Source organism: Saccostrea echinata, unplaced genomic scaffold (genome assembly GCF_033153115.1).
Source record: "Saccostrea echinata isolate AGI-Se365-2 ecotype Australia unplaced genomic scaffold, CSIRO_AGI_Sech_v1 ptg000054l, whole genome shotgun sequence".
Taxonomy (NCBI): Eukaryota; Metazoa; Mollusca; class Bivalvia; order Ostreida; family Ostreidae; genus Saccostrea; species Saccostrea echinata.
The window spans coordinates 14389785-14414562 of record NW_026889803.1 but is presented as its reverse complement, the minus strand read 5'-3'; the positions used below and the strand labels follow the sequence as shown (position 1 = coordinate 14414562).

The window sequence follows — 24778 nt, the reverse complement described above, 5'->3', positions numbered from 1 at the left end:
AGTGATATCAAAACCAATATATATGGATTAATATTTCTTAGTGTAATCAGCTTGTGTATTGAGTTTATTGAAACTGGAAAAAACTGCTTTTTTATGCATTGATTATGGCAAGAATGTACAATAATATAAAGAAAATTTTGTGTATCGTGCTGTAGTCTATTCGTATTCCATGTGTTATTGAAATCAGACTAAAACCAAAGGAGGAGTAGCATTTCGGGAAAAATACATAAAATTTTATTTTTAGTTACCTTAGCAAGAAAATTTGGGAAAATCAAAGCTTTCTACGGAAGCCCAATAGTGCAAACCAAAAATAAATAAACAAAAACGAAATTATTAAATAAAGAAAACGAAATTATTAAATAAAGAAAAACGAAATTATGAAATAAAGAAAACGAAATTATTAAATAAAAAGCAAACGAAATTATTAAATAAAGAAAACGAAATTATTAAATTAAAAAAACGAAATTATTAAATAAAGAAAACGAAATTATTAAATAAAAAACTGAAACTAAAATACGGAATTTATAGATGTGCATGGTAAGGGCCTGAACCCATGAATCATTCCATAAAGAGCACGTGTTCTATGACCTGATTTTGTTTCGACATTAAAACAAGTGTGATATTTCCATTTACACTCAGCTATTCCCGTATCGATAACATAACCAGTTGGAGTAGACAATCATAATAGATGAATAGGGGAGAATTTTACCTTTGGTTATCCAATATGCTTAGATCTATGTTTTTTTCTTACATTAACATGATTAATGTAAACTTAATTTGACCAGTCTGATGAATTGGCCAGTGATGACAAGTTTACGTTAGTATTAGCTTTCTTAAACCCTCAACTCAGAAGGTCTTATTATTAGCAAACAATGAATCTGGACATGAAACATCAAAGAGATTATGCTAATAAATTGCACAAATATTTAAGATATACATGTCTGTTAAGATTCCGTTGTTTACAACTGCTGAGCCTTATAACATTTAGGAAATTCCCATGGTTATACATCTTTTTTTTTCAATTATAGCACAGTACAAAAAATGCTGTAAAATGATACGTTACCGATCGGAACCCATTATAAATTATTGTTTAAAGAGAGCAAGTGCAAAAATTAAACAAGACAAAGTTGTTACAATGAGTAGATTTTAATGATTGCTTACTTTATTAAAAATTAAGCAAAACACCTCTAATTTCTTGCACAGGCGCTCCCCATGTAATTCTGTAAATGACGAATGAAAAGTATATATATATATATATATATATATATATATATATATATATATATATATATATATATATATATATATATATATATATATATATATATATTATATATATATAGGTCTACCCCTCAATACTATAAAATCAACAAGGTTGATTTTATAGTATTGAGGGGTAGACCTATACATATATATATATATATATATATATATATATATATATATATATATATATATATATATATATATATATATATATATATACTTATCATTCGTCATTTACAGAATTACATGGGGAGCGCCTGTGATTTCTTGGTCATTTATCAAAGCATAATTAGAAGTGATGCACTAACTATTTGTTCTCACATATTCTAAATGACAAATTCTAAATCTGTATTCATAAGTCAGTGATAGTTGTGAATAAACAATGCACACACTTGCATAACAAATCCAACAAGTATTCAAAACATTCTCTTTATTGTTTCAACAACCTAAGATTTATGGGTACACAGATAGGGCACTAGGTTTAGTTCGGGGGGAATTCAGCGATACGATACGCAAGGCCTTGACCTTTCAGCGATTCATGAGCTCTTTTGGAATGTCATTAATTTTATGTAAGCAGAAACAGCCATCCTCGCTACGTCCAGGCTTACAGGCTCAAACTTTGACGTTGTGGGGATGCGACACAGCATCAAATTCCCGTAAACAAAATTGAACAGTTATTAATCATTTACTTTACAAATGCGAATTATAGGCTGTGAGCACATGTTTTTCTACGTTTGTCAATTTGACATTTATCTAAGTTTTTTTTTTCATTTCCCCCACACTTGTTTCAATGTCGAAACAAAATCAGGTCTATAGAATTACTAAGTGATGCTTTATAACACGTGCGCTTTATGGAATGATTCATGGGTTCAGGCCCTTACCATGCACATCTATAAATTCCGTATTTCAGTTTCAGTTTTTTATTTAGTAATTTCGTTTTCTTTATTTAATAATTTCGTTTTCTTTATTTAATAATTTCGTTTGTCTTTTATTTAATAATTTCGTTTTCTTTATTTAATAATTTCGTTTTCTTTATTTAATAATTTCGTTTTCTTTACTTAATAATTTCGTTTTCTTTATTTAATAATTTCGTTTGTCTTTTATTTATTAATTTCGTTTTCTTTATTTAATAATTTCGTTTTCTTTATTTGATAATTTCGTTTGTTTCTTTATTTAGTAATTTCGTTTTCTTTTATTTAATAATTCCGTTTTTTATTTAATAATTTCGTTTTTTATTTAATAATTTCGTTTTCTTTATATAATAATTTCGTTTTCTTGTTTCTTATTTTTTTGGTTTGCACTATTGGGCTTCCGTAGCTTTCTGACGATAATGCATTCGTAATTGAAACGTCATTATAGCAGACAATACACATTTTTCCCATGTTATGTAAAAGAAACAGACCACACTGCTGGTAAAGTGCGAATCGAGAAAATCTTGGTTTCGGACACTCGCTGCTATTGGCAACTGTGAATTGTCTCCTTCGATTTATATATATTTTTTTTTGAAATAACACAACAAAAATAATTTTTTAGAAAGCAAATTTATCCAATAGTTAAGCGATTGAATTGCCCTCATACCCGAAAATGCTCAATATCGAAACATTATGTGTAAATGGCTGTTTACATCGTGATTTCATGTACATGTACTCAAGTTCATGTTCATTTATTCACTCAAAACCATCTAAAATATATGGTACATGAGGACAATGAAAAATATTTACAACATATAAATTCCGGTCAGAGGTACAAGTGTATGATATACTTATTCAAAAAATGAAAGTGAAAGAAGACAAAAGAAAAAAAGATAAATACATATAATACATATACATGTACTAATAGTATAAATGAGGAAAAAAATCATAGAGGACAGACTAACTCATATATTTTTAATATAAAAGTACAGAGTTTTTTTTTCTCAAGTGTTAGCATCTTGTTTTGTCGTCAATTGAGAAAATTTAAGTATATTTGGTCTAGTAAAGTAATATTCATTAATTTACTTTTACCTAATATTTGACAATGCAGTGCATTCAAGTATAAAATGGAATTCATCAGCAACGTGTTTGGTTTTACAAAGTGTACATAATCTTTCATTTAATGGTAAACCTGCCCATCTTCCCAGTTCAACTGGTAGACGGTGATTAGAAGTACGAAATTTTACAAGTATTTTCCTAAATTCTAATGGCAAAATGCTTAAATACTTTTCACATTCAAAATTTGTTTTAAAAAGTTTATACACAACACCTATGGATGAACTATTAATGTCAGCATTCCATTTTTGCATAAATTGATCCTGTAATCGTTGCTTTACAGCAGTAGTAACCCAATCTTGATTAAGACTATAACAAAACTGTTCATTCCAAATATTAGATAGTCCACATGAATCAAAAATACGATGCACACAGTCAATCCATGGATTCTTACCAATTTAAGATTGTGAGCTAGCGACTAAATATTTATATAATATACATGAAGTTTTGTTTCCGGGGGTATTAATTAATTTACACCAGTATGAAACTATTCTGGAATAAACAAGGACAGATAATGGAAAGCGTCCTGTTTCACATAAACCATAAAATGTGGGGTACTACTTTTCAAGTAAAGTATATGTTTCAAAAATTTTAAATGAACACGTTCAATAATGTCTAGGTTTTCAAAACCCCAGATTTCACAACCTTAGAGTAGCACTGGTACAACCATTTTATCGAACAATTCAAATTGACATGCTACAGGGAGGTTGAATTGTCTAATTTTTCTGATTACACCATACATTGCTTTTTGGGCTTGGTCACATAGATGTTTCTTGGCTTTTAAAAAGGAGCCAGATCTTGAAAAAATGATACCAAGATATTTAAATTCTTTTACATTTTCTAGACTCTTGTTATTGTAGTAAAATGCTCTCTTGAGTAAACGACCTTTTGAAAAAATTAATATTTTGGTCTTGTCAATATTAATATGCAATTTCCACTCTGTACAATAGCATTCAAATTGATTCAAAGCATTCTGTAGATCACCAGGAGTTTCTGCTAAAATGACAGTATCATCGGCGTATAAAAGTATTAAAAGTTTCAAATACATACATAATTCGTTTTCTATTGAAGTAGTAAGACTTTGTAAACCAATTATATATTTATCAACAAGATAATTTTCTAAGTCATTAATGTACAGTGAAAATAAAAAGGGGGATAAATTTTCCCCTTGCCGAACTCCGAAAAAAGAAAAAATCGGTTGTCGTGCCGTTCATCTTAATAAGTGATTTAATTCCTTGATACATATTTGTAATATTTGTAATATATTTGAAGCATTTGCCTTTTATTCCATAATTTAAAAGTTTACTCCAGAGACCATTTCTCCAAACAGTGTCAAACGCTTGTTTGAAGTCTATAAAAGCACAAAAATGTTTTTTCTTACACTTCATCAGTGTGTTTGATAAAAAGTGTAAAGTCAGAATATGGTCTAAAGTAGAATGTCCTTTCCTAAAACCTGCTTGTTTTTCTTAAAAAGTTCAATTTCAGCTGAATACATTTCTAATCGCTTGCATAATATACACGTGAAAACTTTACCTAAACAACTCAAAAGAGTTATAGGACAATAATTTTCTGGGGAAGTCGGATCACCCTTATTTTTGTAAATAGGTTTAACAATACCCACTAACCACTCATCTGGGACCAGACCACTGTCAAAGATAATGTTAAAAAATATCTTGTACACAGGTAAAAAGAAGTATACAATGTTGATGAAATATGTTCATTTACAATGTTACCAAAACCAGATGCTTTACCGTTTTTTTAATTTGTTTACTGCTTAAATAATTTCAGAATCACTTATTTCACCATTAAGAATTTCATCAGAGCTTTCGATCGATTCTAGTTCCCTTGCAACTGAATAAAAATCTTCTTCATCAATCTCATAGTTACGTTCATTAATACCTTTCAAATATTTAAACATATCTTCGATATTTACAGCACACTTTGCTTCTTTATAAGAAGAGTTTAGTATTTTCCAATAAGGCTTAGTATTAGTAGTACGTAATTGCATAAGTTTACGAGTTAGGTCACTCTTATGCTTTCTAATACATTTATCCATAACTTTTTTGTAACTTCTACTCATCTTCCTAAGATTTTGTTTGTTTTCTTCCAATTTACACACGTTATGAATTCTTTTAGCCAAGTGAAACTTTTTCTTAGCTGTTTTGCACTCTCTATTAAACCAAGGTTTGCTTTGTTTTTTATTATATGAATATTGACCCGCGGAAGTATTTCCAAATGTTTCTTTCGCTGTTCTGGTGAAAATATTACAAATGTCTTTTGCTACTTTGTGAATATCAGTACTACAAATAGTATTATTACTTGTTCGCATTTCAATAAGGTTAGTTCAAACTCCAAGGTCAAGGTCAATGAGCCAAAATTGTTGGTATCCAAAGGAAGGTCTTGTCAAGGAATACACATGTGAAGTATGAAAGCCCTTACACCAATTGTTCAAACGTTATAACCAGGGTTAAAGTTTTTCAAAAGTAGGTAAAACTCTAAGGTCAAGGTTAACGGTCAAAGTTGTTGGTGTCCATAATAAGGTCTTGTCACAAGGAATACACATGTAAAGTTTGAAAGCCCTAACACCAACTATTCTAAGTTTATGGCTGAGGTTAAAGTCTGATAAAATTCAGCAAAAGTGGGTCAAACTCCAAGGTCAAGGTCAAAGGGACAAAGTTGTTGGTATCCAAAGGAAGGTCTTGTCACAAGGAAAACACGTGAAATATGAAATCCATAGCTCCAACTAATCAAAAGTTATGGGCAAGGTTAAAGTTTTTGCGGACAAACAGAGAGACAGATAGACAGATGGAGAGGGCAAAAACTATATGCCCCCCAATCTTCGATTAAGGGGGCATAAAAATGACGAGACAACTACTTTAAATGTATGAGCCCCTGGACCACATCGCTTACCTGAGCACTTTGGTTAGGCAAAAAATCAGAAAAGAGAAAAATGAAATTTGTTAAAAATACCATTAAATTTTCACTAATTCTTAATTATCTCACCTTAGAAAAAAGATGTGGCTTTATTGAATTCCCTTTACCCAAGGATGCTTTCTGGCAAGTGGTTGAAACTGGAACAGTGGTTCTTGAAAAGAAGATGAAGTTGTGAAAGTTTAAGACGTCGAGGGGAGACAAATTTCGATCAAAAAAGTTACACCTACAGATTTAGTTATTGGAGACAATTCAAAAAGGAAAGTGAAATTGGGTTAGCTATGTTATAAAGAGTAGGAAGGGGATAGAAGACAGAAATACATGCAAAGGAAACACTACAGCTCACCTAAAGTTTGGTTTTGAAAAGAAAAAAATCTAACTTCTCTCGTATTCTTGCTTGCTTAATAGCTACATGTACTGCTACTTCGAATGGTCTAAAACGGTCGATTGAAATTTCAAGACGTCAAAATGAGACTCGGTCAAGATTCTGTGAAAACTATTTCAAAATAAGGAAAGTGTGCAACAAGAAGAGTTTGAATCTCACCGAATCTTCCGAAACTGGCGTCGGTTGATTTGGGAGACTCCTCTTCAGTGCTGGGTCGAGGAAAATAAACCTTCCTTTTGATCAGAAAGAAAAAATATTGAAGCTAAGACTTATCTAACTGTGTCAGGGTGCAATAAAATTTGTGATAATGAGCAAGCAGTAAACTCCCTTAACAAAAGGCCCCTGTGCCACATCGCTCACCTGAGCATTTTGTCCAGAAAAAAAATCATTCAGCAATGAAAAGTTTAAATTTATGAGTGGTCCCGACCTATTGTCCCAGGGGTTGATTTGAACAAACTTGAATCTACACTGACGATGTTTCCATATTTCTTTGACTAATGGCTTGAGAAATTTTTTAAAGATTTTTTTCCCATAAGTTTTATCTTCTATTGTGGCCCCGACCTACCCCTGGGGGTCATGATTTGGACAAATTTTAATCTACATTACCTGAGGATGCTTCTATATCAATGACTTATCATGGCTTTCCTGTTCTTGAGAAGAAGATTTTTAAAGATATTTTCTATGTACATATTTCTATGTAAAACGTTGATCCTCCATTGTTGCCCCTCCCTACCCTCGGGGACCAAGATTTGAACAAAGTTGAATCTACACTACCTGAGGAAGCTTCCATATAAATATGACCGATCATTGCTTTCTGTTCTTGAAGATTTTTAAAGATTTTTTTTCTGAGTATTCCTTTGTAAAAATCGAAGATGTTTTATCAATTAACAATAGTTATTTCAATTCATATGTCGACTCGATATATCCCAGTGACCGAAATATATCATACCACAGAGTCTGCCACACCTGTTTCTTCATACATGGATGTTAAACTGACTATAGGCGATAAGGACCAACTTACAACTAAATTGTATGCAAACTTCAGCTTTTCCATCGTCAACTTTACTTATTTATGTACTGAAATTCCGCTATCATCTGTATTCGGTGTTTATGTCTCCCAGCTTGTTTGATACTGTAGAGCATGGTCTGAGTACAATCAATTTTTAAACAGAGGCAGACTATTTACAGATACGTTGATGTTATAGGGATTTCGAAAACCTTATTTAAAGTCAGCATTTCGTAAATTCTATGATCGCTATACGGCCTTGTTAGCAAATATAACCTATCACTGGGTTGTATTTTGGCTGACATGTTTCATACCAATTGTTAGCTAGACCTTTGTTTTTATATTAAATTTGAATGTTTCGTCTACCTGATCAATACAAAGGGCTCAGGCGGGTGTGACCGGTCAACAGGGGATGCTTACTCCTCCTAGGCACTCGACCCCACCTCTGGAATTTCCAGGTGTCCGTGTTTTATACCCTGTTAACAACAAGTTTTAAGGAATATTATTTAATTTTGACACGGGGTCAAATTTTGTACCAAACGCACCTTGTCCTTTGTAGTTTTTTATGAGATCGATCGCCGTTTATCTTCACCTTGCCATTTAAGAACTCCTAACACCGAAAAAAGCCTGCTATTTCCTACTGTCTTCGCAAAGAAATTATTTTTTTTAAAGTAAGCATGGTCACCACACTGAGTTGAAAACTGTCTCTTCCTGCAAGATGAAAATGAGGATGAATGTGAAAACTGTGCTTCTCTACAAAACTCGCTGGAGAACCCAAATGAGAGATATGGATTTGATATGTGGAAAGACTAGTCTTTCACGCTTTACAGTTTTCAAAAAAAAAAAATCAAAAAATGAAAAAGGAAAGCTTAAAGATCACATATGAATTGGTCGATCAAAATCTGTAGGTACACACAAGAATGTTGATGCTGTGTTCAACATGATATCTGAAAGTGCCAGATCTACACTAAACATTTTATCTATACACAGTTTATAGCGTTCAATAAAAAAGGAAATAAATCTTAAAATATTTCTATCAGATGGCTGCTTTATTTCCTTACAGATGCCTTTTAAAAAGCATGCGTTAAATGTGCCAAAGGTCTATTAAAAAATTAAAAATGAAGGTAGGATAGGGATGATGGATGACGAAACATGGGTGCTTTTTATATTCCATAATGAAGATCAATAATAATATGTGGAATCAGAGAGAAACATCTGTCGTCATGTTATCACAAAGAGAAGTCCGGACTCCAAACAGGTTTAGATTTTCTTTTTAATCAATTGCAAGAGGTCCAGTAAAATATTTATCTACGCGCAAAGGAAGGACTATCAATGGTTGCTTTTACATTAAGTTTGCACTGAGGAAAGTTAAACAGGCTTTGTGTAAAGAAAGTCCAATTATCTCTCCCCAGAGTAATTTCTTGTACCTTTCTTGTACTTTTTTTTGTATTTTCCTCGTACAACGCTGCTACAAATAAGCATAGAGATATAAAGAAAATTTTGAAAAAAGGAACGTTTACAGAGCTTAGCCATCCCCCGTATTCACTAGATCTCAGTATTGTGAGATATATTTAATCCAAAAACACAAGAAAACAATCAAAGGAAGACTTTACAAAATCAGGTATACCATGGGGAGTGCTATTCATCAGTGACTTTTGAGCATCGATAAAGATGAGTATACTGGAGTGTTCTGATCATGGGCTCAAAGACTTTAGACATGTGAAAAGGTCAACTGGGGATACTTTTACGGATTAAAAATATTAAAAAGCAGTTTCTCGTCTTTTTCTTATTTTAAGATGACCTTTTGTATTACATATTGAACGACCCTAGTATATGTGCAGAGACAAGCCTTTTTTCCTGAAAAATCAGAAAAAAGAAACAACCTTTCAATGCTAATTTAACAGTGAAACATTATGTTCGGGAAAAAGTCCATGCACCCCCCCCCCCCCCCCGTCCTACCTGTTACTACGTGCCTGAAAAATTCTGTATACTAGCAGTAACATTTTCGTTCCGTTTATAGATACAGAGATGATCGATGAATTCCTGCGCCTAGCTAGTGCAATATCCCGTTACAAAAATGTACTCTATGAAAAGTACATGTAACACATGTACAAGACCTATAAATTCAGGGGAATTATAAATTACTAAATTTTGCAAAAAAAATTAAATTAGATAATTTTCTTAATGTTGAAAAAGTAATTGACTACATAAACACTGTTTTTAAAAATAATCTTTTCAATCTTTTTGGATATTTTTTTTTGTTCATTAGATATAATTTTTACTTTTGGATTTTTATTCCCTACTATTCAAATCAGTGAATGGTTTGAACTTCAAATTATATAATGAAATACGAAGATAACGAACAGTAATCGATCTCAAAAGTCCATTGAAACAAAATCAGGAGCAGAGCAAACACGGACCATTAAAAACATCAGAGGTGGGACCATGTACCATGGAGGAATAAGCATCCCCTGCCGACCGGTCACACCTGCCGTGTGCACATTGTCAGGATCGGGCAAACAGAAAAATCCGTAGACGATTCAGTGTTTGAATAATAGCCTAACAATAAGTATGAATAACGTCAGTCAGCATTCGACTTAATGATAAATTGCATATGCTGACAAGGTCATTGTATCGACCATAGAACTTGCGAAATGATGACTTTAAACGAGACTGTTGAAATCATTGTTTAATCAACTTGTTTGTCAATAGCTTGCCTCGTTTTAGAAATTGTTCGTACGTGGAACATGCTCTTGCATATCGAATCAACGGGGAGATATAAACCCCATATGCAGGTGATATGCAGGTGATAAGGGTATATTGCTACATAAGTAAGGGAAGTTGACGATGAAAAAGTTGAGGTCATCACGTCTTTTAGTTAGGTTACCAATAACGTCTTTTTCAAGTATTATATCCCAATATAAAACTCTGTGGTATCTTTTATTTTAAGTTCACTAGGATATATCGAGTCGACATATGAATGAAAGCTACCATTTTTAATCGTCGATATACCGATATCTAGATGTCGAGTTGAAAGACACGTCAAGTGTCTTTTTCTTCTCATGTAGAAGTTTTTGAATAAATTCTGCTTCATATGAATACAAAAATAGGTCTGCAATCGGTACCCATGGTAATTCCGACAGATTGTTGGAAGACCTGATCTCCAAAACTACATAGATATTGTCAATCAGAAACTCAAGTGTCTTTTAATATCTACTTCAGAGTACTTGTGTGTACAATCAGAATTTTTTTAACAAATTAATTTTGTAAATGGCCAATGACAAAGTAAGTAAGTTTACGAATTCCATTTTTATTGAAAAGGCGGCTGTATACGATTTCAAAAAGTTTGGACTTTATTTTAACGTGGGAAATGGTTGTATAAAGTGTCGAAAAGTTGTATGTTTTGATGTTATGAATTTTTCTAAAAATTTTGTGATTTCAAATTGTCTAAAAGTTTTTAAGTATCTACGTCTGGTTAACACCACTTCTCGAATATATTGTTGCACAGTACTCCTGAAGTTTCTCCTTCACTGTTGTTAATATTTTAGTGAGGAGTAAAGAAAGAGGCTTGGTAAAAACATTTACTGGAACTAGCTATGTATTTTTTAAGGATTTTTATGTAGTTTAGGAATCCTGTATAGGTATGGTAATTCAAATTCAGTTTGATTGTTGGGCCGGGAATGTTAAAAATATTACACTGCGTAAATAAATAGAGTGACACTGCTTTAGATATTAAGTTTCAGTTTAGACATATGTTGGATTTTCTTTGGATGTAAAACTCGTACTAGAATTCAGACAGTAACGATTTAAATACTAATATATGGATAATGCGTTTTGATCAAAAGGGCAAGATTTATTCAGTTTTTCTAGAGAGTCGGGATTTATAAGCCATGTGCAAATAACTTACAATACAGAAAAATCTACAATACATTTTCACTTTGTCTTTTCTCCATAATCACTCTTTGGTGAATATTTGAAAATGATGCCGTGAAAAAAAAATAGAATGTCTGGAAATGTTTCATTGGAAGGTACTAATATGCATGAAATAAATTTATATGTTAGATGGATTTATACTGTTATACACAACTATTACGCAGATTAATTGAATTTTTTTTTTATTTAATCTATTTTTCATAACATTAAATCATATTTCTTTCCATGATTACAACTTGTAACGTCTGTATGAGATTAAAAGAATTAATATGAATGTTCCAATTTAAATGCAATTTAAAGATACTTGCTGCTTTGCTCAGTACATGTATATATAAAGATGCTGATTGCGCGCTGACAACCAAATCTCTTTCCGGTTTCGAGTTATAACTAAATACCTGCAATTTACTTCTTAAGAAATCTTAAGAAATCCTTTACATAACCAATGTCAGAAGTTGCTTACCTTGACCAAAAACATAAAGCTTCACAAGTTTTCATTATGGAGAAAGACAGCTTGTAGTTTTTGCAATTAATAATTGCTAAAATCGTTACATTAGCTATATACATGTACAGGTACAGCTATATCATTTAATAAATTTCAAATGCATGTATTTTTTCTTTTCCAATTTAGTTATAATTTGTTGGTTTAATTAAAAAAAAATACTTTTCAGAAATTTTATTTCAGAAAAGTACACCGGAAATATGTCATTAATAGCCATTACAGTCATTTTCTCTCTGATTACTCCCACTTTACAAAATGCGTACATTGTTTTATATTTTAAAAGTTGCCTGGTTTAATGGAATCATTGAACTTTTTAAAATTTTATTTCATCCACCAATCCTCCAGATTTTGAACATATTATAAAAGTTTGCTTACGACGCCATTTATCTACGTGAAAACTGATTCCGTTGAAATTTTTTATTGTTGATCAGACTGTACTTCCTTTTAATGTTGGGAATTTAATTTTTTTTTTTATGTTGACACTCTTACTTTTTTAATATTGACTTTACTTTTTGTAATGTTGGCACTGTCACTAGTACTTTTTATGTTGACACTTTACTTTTTTTATGTTGGCACTATTAACGTTTTAAAGTTTACTTTTAAACTAGAGGTATTGTGAGCACTGACCTCACAAAATTATAACTCCCCGCTCCCATATGTTTATAATGACGAAGTCCATGCCAAGAAAAAGTACGCTTTCTAGTTTTAGAGCAAACTCAATAAAAGCGGAATTAGCGTTAATCTGTGATTTTTCCCCAGAGAGATGTGCGCGAGGCAATTAATGTCAGCAGTTTTGAGGGAAGGATCTTAAGTTTTACTGGTTTTAAATTAAAGCTAGAATGCTTAATATTATTTAGAAGCCTTTGCACCTTTTTTTTTTTTTTTTTTTTTTTTTTTTTTGGAAAGGGGGGGGGGGTCCGTGCAAATCATATGCGGTTAAAAAAGTAAAATACAAGAAAAAGAAAGTGAAATAAATTATAGTAAACTAATTAATTGTTCAGTAAAAATTAGACGCCTTTCATATTTTTCAGTGTTTCCATATCAAAATAGTTTTTTCCTAGTATGAATTAACATCGTGCACGATGAACTTGGTTGTTGTGGAAGTCCCTCGCCTTATTAAGGTATCATACCAATGAATCAATTGTAGTTCCATACATATAAAATTATTATTTTTTCCTATTGAATTTTTTTTTATTTCCTTCCAGTCTATTTTACAATTCTGGTACGTGTCTCTAGTGCATTTTACATATTTTGTAAATAAATAAAGGTTTTTGACAGGAACCTTTTTTTTCAGGGCATAGGAGGCTATTTCCTGGGGTAGAATTTTTAATTTTCTTTTAGTAAGAAAACGGAAAACTTAGATCCACCCCCTCAAATCTGCTGCCGTTAATTGTCTCGCCAGCGTTAGGGGAATATGGGTGATTTGCATCAAGTACACTTTTATTGACTCCATCGCTGTGGAAATATGGACGGGATTTCTTGGCATGATGTTTTGCTATGGGAGACCCAAAATATGTGACCGATCAAAAAGTAAAATTGGAGGTGCACCACGTAATAAAGATTCTTTGAAAGTATCATTAAATTTTATTCAGTGGTATAGGAGGAGTAGCGGATAAGAGATAGGTACCCCTCAATATTATAGAAAGACTGGCAGTGCTCTATGTTGTGCTATTGGAAACCGGAAATATGTGTCCAATTAAAAAGTAAAATAGGAGGTGCACAATGGCACTATTTAATAAAGATTCTGTGAAAGTATCATTAAATTTTATTCAGCGGTCTAGGAGGAGTTGCGGATAAGAGATGTATACCCCAAAGCGTAAAGGACGGACGTGCAGCACGACGGACGAATGGACGGACGGACACCCCATCACTAAACACCCTCCTACACTGTTATTTTATTAATGTTGATACTGTAACTTTTTGTCATGTTGTCACTGTTACTTTTTTAATGTGGTACTAGGGATGGCAATTGGTAATCGGTTAACCGGTTACTCGGTCGGAACGATGGTAATCGGTTAGAAAATCTAATCGGTTAGTCGGAAAAAAAATTAATATATGTGTTAATTTGAACACAGCTTCCTGAATATTCAATTCCAATAATACAAATAAAAATATCTGAAATGTTAGCATTTTGACCTATCTATTTAAGCTGATTCGGAGATAATTAAGGCTCTCCGGATTGACATTGTGGGGGTAATTAGTCGGTTTTCGAGATGTCAATTGCTGTTTAAACGCCACGTCGTTACCCAGCCTGTCCTGTGTTTCTTTAATGACTTTATTTAAGTGATCATTGAGAACTATGAACTGATTATGATGTGTACCTTACCTCTTCTACCCTTTGCAGTTACCTATCAAATTATAGTATTAAACAAACATTGTAAATTAAGCTATACTTCAGATTTAGTTTTAATTATGGTTTACAATGCAGAATGAACTTGCGTGACATTGCTCCTGAGAATTTTTTTACGCATCTGATGCTTCAGGCATGCTTCATGGGTTTCTTATTTTTTTTCCTATTAAAATTAAAAGAAAAAATAAATAAATATAGTGTTCTGATCAAATATAAACATAATATTACTACATGTAACATCATACTAGTCTTGTTTATTTGAGTAGGGCTTATAATGATGAAATATGTTGAGAATTTTTTATACGATTAACCGATTAATCGGTCGGAACGTCTTGCGGTTAACCGATTGGCAAATCTATATTCCATTGCCATCCCTATGTGGTACTATTAGTTATTTTAAATGTTGACACTGTAATTTTTTTTAATGTTGATACTAGCTGTAACTTATTTAATGTTGGCATTCCTTTTGGTGTTGAATTGCACTTTCTAACACTGTTTTCAATTCAATAAGTATTTGATACGTACAAAGAGACCCCAAGTCATGATGCTATGTGGAACCTCGGTACCTTTAGAAGTTTCAAACTTTGATTCAAATTGCGTATTGGTGTGTCACCCAAGAAAAAGAGAGAGAGAGGGAGAGAGAGAGAGAGATTTATGTTGATTTTATCAAAATAACTTAGCTTACGTTAAAATTTTTCAGTTAATTGGCCACGAGGGACATATACCCTCGTAAAACCTAGATCTGGATGTTCCAAGGGCTGGCATGAGGGTTGGAGATATCAGGACAATGAAGACAAAAACAACATAAATTTTCTCACACCCGGGCACCACTTTCAAGGTAAGAACATTCATTCATCCGGTATATAACATAATAAATTGTTTTGAAATGCAGTTTTGTATTTCATTAACCATATAAGAAAAATAAAAAAAATATTTGACAAGTAAAAGTGTTGTAAACATTTGTTTTACTACATGTAGAAAGATTTTAAAAATTTTGAATTTTAATCCAATTTCAGGTGATTTCAATAAAAATATGCGGTTTTGCTATTGTATCAAGAACCCACATCAATTCAGCAGCAGGAAATATTGACCCAGGGGAAACTACTGCATCCTGAAACATGGACCTTCATGTCCAAATCGTAAAATCTTTTCATGTAAAACTCAAAAGAAATTGGAAATGTTTTACCGTAAATTTGGAAGTTGTCAGTTTACAATTACAAATAAAACTGCCCAATACCTCCCCCTATGTTTCCAGTCCGAATGTGAACAAGGAAGAGCAAGCTACACTGAAGGAGCCCCCCCCCCCTCCCCAAAAAAACCCATTTATTTATTACACAAGTTTCTAACATCGGGGAAGGCCAATGAATCCAGTATTGGATCAAAATTTTATGATTACCTACAATTTTTATAAAATCATATGCTATGTTGTTATGTACAAAAGCCCATTGATCTCATTTTCATAGGTAAAAAAAAAATATATTTTTCGCGTTATAACGCGTAACTCTCGCGAATAAACGCGCGTAACTTCCGCGAATAAACGCGAAACTTTTGCTATAAAACCGAGACATTTGTATAAGTCTCCATTTTCTCTTGATTAAATGATTCAGTTTAAAAACGAGAGATCTCTGAGGTAATTTCTTACTCTCATGCAGTCTTTCCCCGTGCAGAGGAATATATTTGGAGAGTTCCTCATCTGTTATTAATGCTAAAAGATCTGGCCCATTCTAAAAGAAAAAAAGGAGTGAGATGAATCGTATATTTGCAAGAAAAAAAATGATTAATTTTTCCAAGTAATAACCATTACAGATAACATCAGAAAATTTTATACAAATAAACAAGAACCGATAATTTTTTCAATAGTATCTCTACATGTATTAATGTTTATTTTCTTTGTTTTTGTTGATATTGTTGTTTTTACATTAGAAAATTATACACATTGTTTGATATGTAGTTTTCAGTTTCGTCAAGATTTTCCAGTCTATAAAACATTTTATGTTTATATTATATACGTGTATTTTCAAAATAATAAAGGAAATAAAATTATTGAATGTACATGTGTGTTTACTGATTACACAAAATTGAACATTTGTCTGCATGTATATTTCTTTTTCCACTTTATCTTGAAGTTCAACATAATACTTTTTTTTTACAGCAAACAATATATTTTGCATCAGTCTGTAGTTGAACACTGTTTAATACTGCAGTGTTCTAAGCTAAAGCTAGTTCGATTTTCCATCAATAAAATTAATACATTTCCAAATTTTTTGACTTATAATATACTTTTCTTCTATAATTTATAAAAGATAGTGTTTAACTGGTATAATCGTTTCAATGAAAAGTATTTTATGAGCTTTTTAGCTCACCTGAGTCAAAGGCTCAAGTGAGCTTTTCTGATCAAAAGAGCTAATTCCACGAAGGGGCTAAATTGGCCCAGTCATCAAAATAAATGAAACTTTCTCATATAAAAATCTAAGATTTGTATGTTGTAAAACAATATATTTCTAAACAAAATCTTTTCTGGTTTTCTTTTTACATTCGTTAAATTTGGTATTGTTTTCCTTATTAACATTTTCACGTCATTACGTTGATGTTACATACTTTAACGTCGTGACGTTGACATTTTGTATAAGAAATTAACATGTGTACGTTAATGGAATAAAAAAAAATAACCAATATAGGCTCTTCTTTAAAATTTGGGAAAATTTTATTATGAATTTTTCAAGAAGTTCTGAAAACTTTTGGTTTATTTTTTTAATTAAAGCTATTTGTACTCTAAAGAAATGCCAAATATTTGTTATATACAACGGTTGTCTGGTATAATCGTTGATACACGTAACACGTTTTAAATGATAATAAGAGACACGTTAAAATGAAAACAAACACAACGTGTTAATCCGTCATAGTTGAGTAAAACTGAATTAATGTAGTAAAGTATATACTCTAGTAGCCATGGATAGGGATTTTATTCTTAAATGTGTTATTGTATGGTCATATGGCGTACAAACAAAAATAGACTTTTTTTCCAGAAAATACACAAGTACTCTTTAATAACAAAAACATAAAATTAAAATGAAAAGTTGCATTAAAAATGAATACGTTTGAAGTTATTATCTATTTTATTGTCATTTAGAGAATTTCGTTGCACTTCCGTAATTTATGGCATTTCCCGGATATTTGAAATGAAATTGTAGTTCATACATATAATACACGTAAAATAGTGATGTTTGGCGGTAATCCTGCGCACCACAGATTGACAGGAAAGAAGCCACTACAGACTTTTAAACAAGAGTGATGCAAAGCATCAAATCGGCCGCAAAAAATTAAGGGTCCAACGAAAACACAAGATTTCCAAAGTATTTGAATTTCAAAACGCAACCTGAAGTTTAAAAAAAAACAAGATAAACGGAAATGGCAGTATACCACTTTACTCAATGTAAATTACTCAATCGAAATAAAGTTCACTAATTATGATTAATATGTTATGACATCAAAGAGAAACGTTTTTATATACCCACAATAGGTATGAAAAGAGATTTCAGATGACAAAAAAGATCGAATTAATTATTGCTAACTAATCGCTTTCTTATCATATTATCATATCTTACACACTCCCATTTTGGGGAGTACCTATTATAAACCCTTTTAATTAATTTATAAAGTAATGATTATCTGGTGAGAAGTGAAAATTAAATTGAAACATAACAACATCTAAGACTTTCATATATTTCAAAGCCAGTTTTAACATTTTACTCATAATTTTCAAATATTTAAAATACCATTTCGTTTCTCCATGTGCAATTTCTAACACAACTACAAATAGATAGGCGATAATGAGTACAGAAGACGATGAAATAATCATAATATCGTATACATATTGATTATATGAGATTTTTAACTTGGACATTTTCGGATCGTTACTCTTTGTAATTAAACAAAAATATACGAAAAACAGCCACAGGCAGTAGTAAATGGCAACCATTACAGACCGTCTAAAAAAAATTATAGACCACATGTCAAGCGACATATTACCATACCCCCCACCCCCCAAAAAAAAAATTCAGGATACATGGCCGTAGGAACCGGGGGATGGCCATGCCCCTCCCCCCACCCCCAGTAATTTTGCCGATATATAGTATACTATATATAAAAAAGCTATTATATGTTTGTGCCCCGTCAATAAAAACGTCTGATGCGCCCCCTTTTTTGCTTGTGAAGGAATTTTGGTAGTTGATAGTGCCCCCAACTGAAAATGTATGGGTGTGCCTCCCCCCCCCCCCCCCTCCAAACTGAAATTGCTACCTACGGGCCTGGGATCTATAATAAATTTATGCAATGACCGAGTCACGAAAAATCAATCGTTTTTAAATTAAATTTTTTATCAAGGAGATTGAAAACAAATGAAAACTGCTATTAAATTTATTTTTTTATACTATATATACAAGGACTAATATAATTGGCATTTTTATTTATTCACTTTACTACTTTCTTGTTTAAATGGCAGCAGTAATTGGTCGAACTGCCCCACGTATTTAATGAATGAGAGTGGGAATCCCGAAACCCCCCTCGATCCTCCCAATAACCCCAGTCTTTTTTTTTTATATATATATTTGTATATGTAATACATGTAGGTATGGAATTCCATAGCAGCATGCAACAATTAAGCTGCTTAGAATTAAATTAAGATGATATATATATATATATATATATATATATATATATATATATATATATATATATATATATATATTGAATTTTTGTAAGTGGCTGCTCTCTTTAAAGGAATTGATGAATGCACCATTGCAGAATTAATGGAATTTTGAATTTAATTGAAGACATCATCACCATTAGCCAAGCCTGGTTTGCCATCAGCACAACTCCTCAATTTTTTAAACAAATTAAAGAAAAATTATAAAATATATATTGTGTGCATTAAATGCATTATTGCTTTCTATAATTAATAGGGATGGCAATTTGTAACCGGTTAATCGATTAATCGGTCGTTCCGATGGTAATCGGTTAGAAATCCGATGGTAATCGGTTAGAAAATCTGCAATCGGTTAGTCGGAAAATTTAAGATATGTAATATTGAACGCATTTTTCTTCAATTTCATTTTAAAGAAAGGAAATCTCTGCATAAAAGTTGACAGTTCAGCGTTTTTACACATCTTATTAAGCTGATTTGGAGGTAATTATGGCTCTCCGGATTGAGATCGCGAGGTAATAGTTGATCAGTTTGTGAAGTATTAATTACTGTTTTTAAAAACATTATATTGGTACCCTGACCATCCCGTAATATTTTTGATTTTACATAATCTCCATTGAGCACTTTTAATGAGTATGTATACGTATCGATCTTTCGCCGTTCTCTATTATATTATTAGAAAAAAACATTGTATAAGTTAAAGTTCGGACAAAGTTTTGATTACTGTGACAATGAAGAATGAATTTGTGCGTCATCTGCACTGGAAAGATATCTTTCTGTGTCTCATTTCTCATGCAAGATTCATGGTTTTCTTATTTTTTTTCTTGTCTAACTATTGAAATTGAAATAAAATAGTTTATATGTACGTATAGTTTCCTGATCAAGATAATGAGCAGAATGTTTCTAACTTCTAACCACGTCTCTCTTTCAGTCTTCTTGTGTATATAAATACAAATACATAAAAAAAGTCAAAAATGTGTATTTTGATACGATACGACTAACCGGTTAATCGGTCGGAACGTCTTGCGGTTAACCGATTAGCAATTCTGTATTCGATTGCCATCGAATATATATAATTTATTATATAATTTATATATTTATATATATATATATATATATATATATATATATATATATATATATATATATATATATATATATATATATATATATATATAATTTATTAATTCTGTTATGGAATTTGTTAATTCATTGGAAAAAAGCAACAAATTCAATCATTGTGTGCAGATAACTCTGCAAATGAATTAATGTTATATATCAACAATTAATGAAGTAATTTGTAAATTAATTCAGAATTGAAAATTATCTTGAATACTTGAAGATATCTCTAATTGAACTGTTATGTAATGCATCAAATAATTTGATATCTTAAATTCAAAGGACTAATTTGAAAAAAAAAGATATATGTATCTTAATTAATTCAATTAATTGGCTACAATAGAAAGGAGGGGAAATAAAAGGAAGGAAAAAACCTCAATTTCATTTACCAGTACTGCACAAAGTAAAGATTAACAGTATATTTCAGTGTCAAGTTTGATTACTATAGATTTCCCAAAGTCATTGCAAAATACTCTCTCGGATCGCTGCAATACAGAGAACAAAAACCTGGATTTATGTTAGTTACTGTTTATTTGTTACCACATCATGAACATGAAGAATAATAGCAGTTATGTTTTATATTTGATAAGTATATAAAGTCCCATTAACATTTCAATACAAAACTCTCTAAGATGGCTGCAATGAAAAAAGTACTCAGATTTACATGTTATTCAATGTTGTTTATTTGTTGTCATAACTTGTGAAGATTTACATGAATATTGAATTTACATGTTATTACATGTATATGTATTTTGAAAAGAATATTTGAAAATAATGGCTACTGTTATACATATAACTCTGAAAAGATTTTAGGAAGCAGATGTCACTTATTATAAGTAGTACATCATACATTGTATATGAATTGAAATTTCAAAACAAATAGACATAAAACACACATATAATGAATTAAGATGACCAGTCTCTTCACTACATTTGATGCCTACATAAACGGTTATTAAAAACCCTTAAATTGCATTACAGAGCACCATGCAGGTTTAGGCCAGGTTTATTTTCCAAGAAATTAACATGCAAACAAAGCAGTTTTCATACAACATTGCATATTCATAACAAAATGCACATTTAAATGCATCCAAAAAAAAAAATAAGCCTCCTCTGCCGCCCAGGAAAAACCATATGTTAAAAACAAAATATTTCAAAATTTGAAAAAAAATGATGGAAACCTGTGAACCGCGGCAAAATGCAGAGTTAGCAAAAATTTGAGTGGCGGAACCTCACTCTATTTAATTATGAGACAATATTTTCAAGAATTAAGGGCTTTGCAATATAGACATAAATTTATATTGATAAAAAACTGGACTTCCTCAGCATAGTGTGCACTAGAAAGTGACCATTTGATAATACCCCTTTAATAATCGAATGTTTGCGCATGCGATATATTCTGAAATCTTTTTGGCTGTAGCCTAAATAACTAAAACGTAGTAACAAGACATTTCCGTAACATTGTTTACATGTTGTTTGGACAATTAATTTTTCCTAATACTACGTAACACAAAAAAATTGTTATACTGCACTCATCCTAAACTTTCCAATCAGTATTAAACACCAAAGGTTAGAGTATAATCACTGACATTAAAAACTTCCCAGGGAGAACATGGATAAAAATTCACACATGTATCCAAGGCAAAAAAGTAATGCAAGTCTAAGGGTGAATGCAAGACATACATTCATTTGATGGATTTATAAACTGGTCAATACTTCACCAATACTACACTGGTGTAACAAGGAAATTTACTGCTGGGGGTGATGATAGTACATAAGTTTTTTGGTTCAAAACATCAACAAAAGAAAGGAAAGAACAAAGGCTGGAAAATGCAATATCCTTCTCACAAGGTCACAGATCCTTCACATAAGGTCACAGATCCTTCAAGGTCAAAAATCCTTCACATAAGGTCACAGGTCCTTCACACAAGGTCACAGATCCTTCACATAAGGTCACAGATCCTTCACATAGCATCATAGATCCTTCACACAGGGTCAAAGATCCTTCACATAAGGTCACTGATCCTTCATGCAAGGTCATAGATCCTTCACATAATGTCACAAATCCTTCACACTTGATCACAAATCTTTCATATAAGGTCACAGATCTTTAACAAAAGGTCAGAGATCCTTCACACAAGGTTACAGATCCTTTATACAAGGCAACTGAACCTTTTCATAAGGTCACAGATATACTTCACAAAAGGTCAAAGTCCTTCACAAGGTCACAGATCTTTCATACAAGGTCACCAATTTTCACACTATATGTAGGTAACAGATCCTTCACATAAGGTCACAGATCCAAATACAAGGTCACAGATCCTTCACACTTGTTCAGAATAGAGTTTTATATCAATTCAACAACAAATGTCTCTCCTTTCATTTCTAACGATCCATAACTTGAATTTATTTTGATGTGTTGCCCAACTTTCTTTCTTCCACAGATATCAAGACAGCTCAGATGATTCATAGGATGTGTTCTATCAAATAAAAAAAATGTCGATTTAACAAATGAAAAGTAAAAAAAGTGATATTCTATAGACTTCAATACCTATGAAAATAAAAACAAGTAAGGTACTGTGTTTCAACAATATAAAATCAACCAATGCATTTGAGAAAACAATGCCAAATTCAGAGGTCCAAAGGTTTTTACAATCACATGAATGTCATTGAAATTTTTTCTGAGCCAAAGTTTGTTCTTTTTTCTAAACTTCTTTTTTCACAAAACTGGAATCAGCTTCATCAAGATTTAAAGGACAAAGATTTACACAAATTTCAATTTAACTATACTTGAGGGCATTTTTGTAGTAATTTGACAATTCGAAGCCTAATATTTCGGGGAGAGATTTCCATGAACTTTCTATACGTTCTCGAGAAAATATGACATTGTTAAAGTTTACAAAGAAAAGAATGATGACAACGCTGACAACAACAGACACATTTTGATCAGAAAAACTTGGCTCAGGTGAGCTAAAAAAGTCAGACAGTGCAAGATGTGCCATTGTGTCTTACATCATGTCTTGAATTGGTCACAGCCAATCCCTGAACTTTTGCTGGTAGGTAACTGTATGCTCTTCTTTTGAGAGTGAAAACCAGTCCAACCCTGTATGTATGAACAAAGAACATCTATAGGTCTAAGGAAAAAGGATGTTCTTGACACTTGGAGAGCTATAAGTCTTCAGAGAGCCAGAAGCACATCCACATATAAAATATTTTACCATCAATTCTTGAGTTGGCTGCTTTTGATCCCTCAAAAATTTTGCACACTTTCTGTCAGATGAAAGTCACCAGCTTGTCTCGGAATCTACACTAGCACTACACTAGATCTAACCCTGATCTATTAATAAAAAAATATCAAATAGTAAAAGAATTCCTTACACTTGTAAAGTGGAAAAAATGATGAAAATCAAAAGAACACTGGATTGGCACATCGCATCTTACCATCATCCTAGGGTTTACAGCAGTCTATCCCAAAACGGTCAGCACTCTTGCTTTCAGGCGAGATTTTTCTCTTAAGGATTCTGGATAGAGGTTTATCTTAAACTGCTCAATAAAAGTAGAGAAACAATCTCAATATAGTTTGGATGAGCCCACAAAAAATCTAGAGAGTACTGGCATTATGACATGAATCTTACCCTTTTGTCCATGGTTTGCCACAATCGATCCCTTATCTTAAAGCACCTGCTGACAAATAATGGAGTCGTATCTTACACTGGGATTGAAGCTTGCCAAACCATTCTCCTGCTAACACAAAAAGTAAGAACGGAGTAATACTATTACTTGCTGCATTTATCAAATTACAATTAAAGCGAGGGATTCAAAAGAGCAACTTGTTACTTACCACATTGGCCAATATTTTCTGCTGATTATAGCTGGGCAATGGACTCTCTATCTTCTGTTGACTGGACTTAGTACCTCTATGACCAATATCCCGACCTAAATCTTCTGAATCTTCCAATGATTGCTGCAGTTGAGTTCAAGACATACTTCTTCTCAATAAGGGATCTAGGTCAGCCAAGGTTCCTTCTGCTAGCAAAGAAAATAAACCAAGGGTCAAATGATTCACGAATACTGCAAACAAGGGTCAAAGGAATACCATAATAAACAATTTGCTATATAGCTCAATACCATTTACAATTTTGTCTCAAAAGCAAACCCAGCCCCCCTTTAATTTCCTATGACAATACAACTATTCTGATATGAATCTCACCCTTTAGTCTATTATTTGCCAAATTAAATTCCCTACTTCTAACCCACCCGCAGCTAATGAACTGGGTCCTCTTCTGCTCCTCGGGATGGGTCCTTCTCTTCTGCTTCTCTGGATGGTTCCTTCTCTTCTAATCCTTAAGATGGGTCGTTCTCTTCTGCTCATGGGAATTGGTCCACTTCTTCTGTTCCTTAGGATGGGTCGTTCTCCCTGCTATTCGGGTTGGGTCCTTCTCCTTTGCTCCTTAGGATGGGCCCTTCTCTATTGCCTCTTGGCTTAGGTCCTTCTCTTCTGCTCCTTGGAATTGATCCTTCTCTTCTGCATCCTGTCAGTGGAAGTCAAGAGGTCAAGGG

At 32.2% G+C, this 24778-nt stretch overlaps 1 long non-coding RNA gene across 1 annotated transcript; it reads right to left on the bottom strand.

Moving 5' to 3' along the window:
* Positions 1-22595: 22595 nt before the first annotated feature.
* On the bottom strand, positions 22596-23532 carry LOC133206175 (uncharacterized). Its single transcript, XR_009723716.1, has 3 exons — positions 23437-23532; positions 23231-23321; positions 22596-22698 (listed from the first exon to the last, which is right to left on the bottom strand). It is a non-coding gene; the product is annotated as an uncharacterized LOC133206175 (long non-coding RNA).
* Between the last annotated feature and the right edge of the window lie 1246 nt (positions 23533-24778).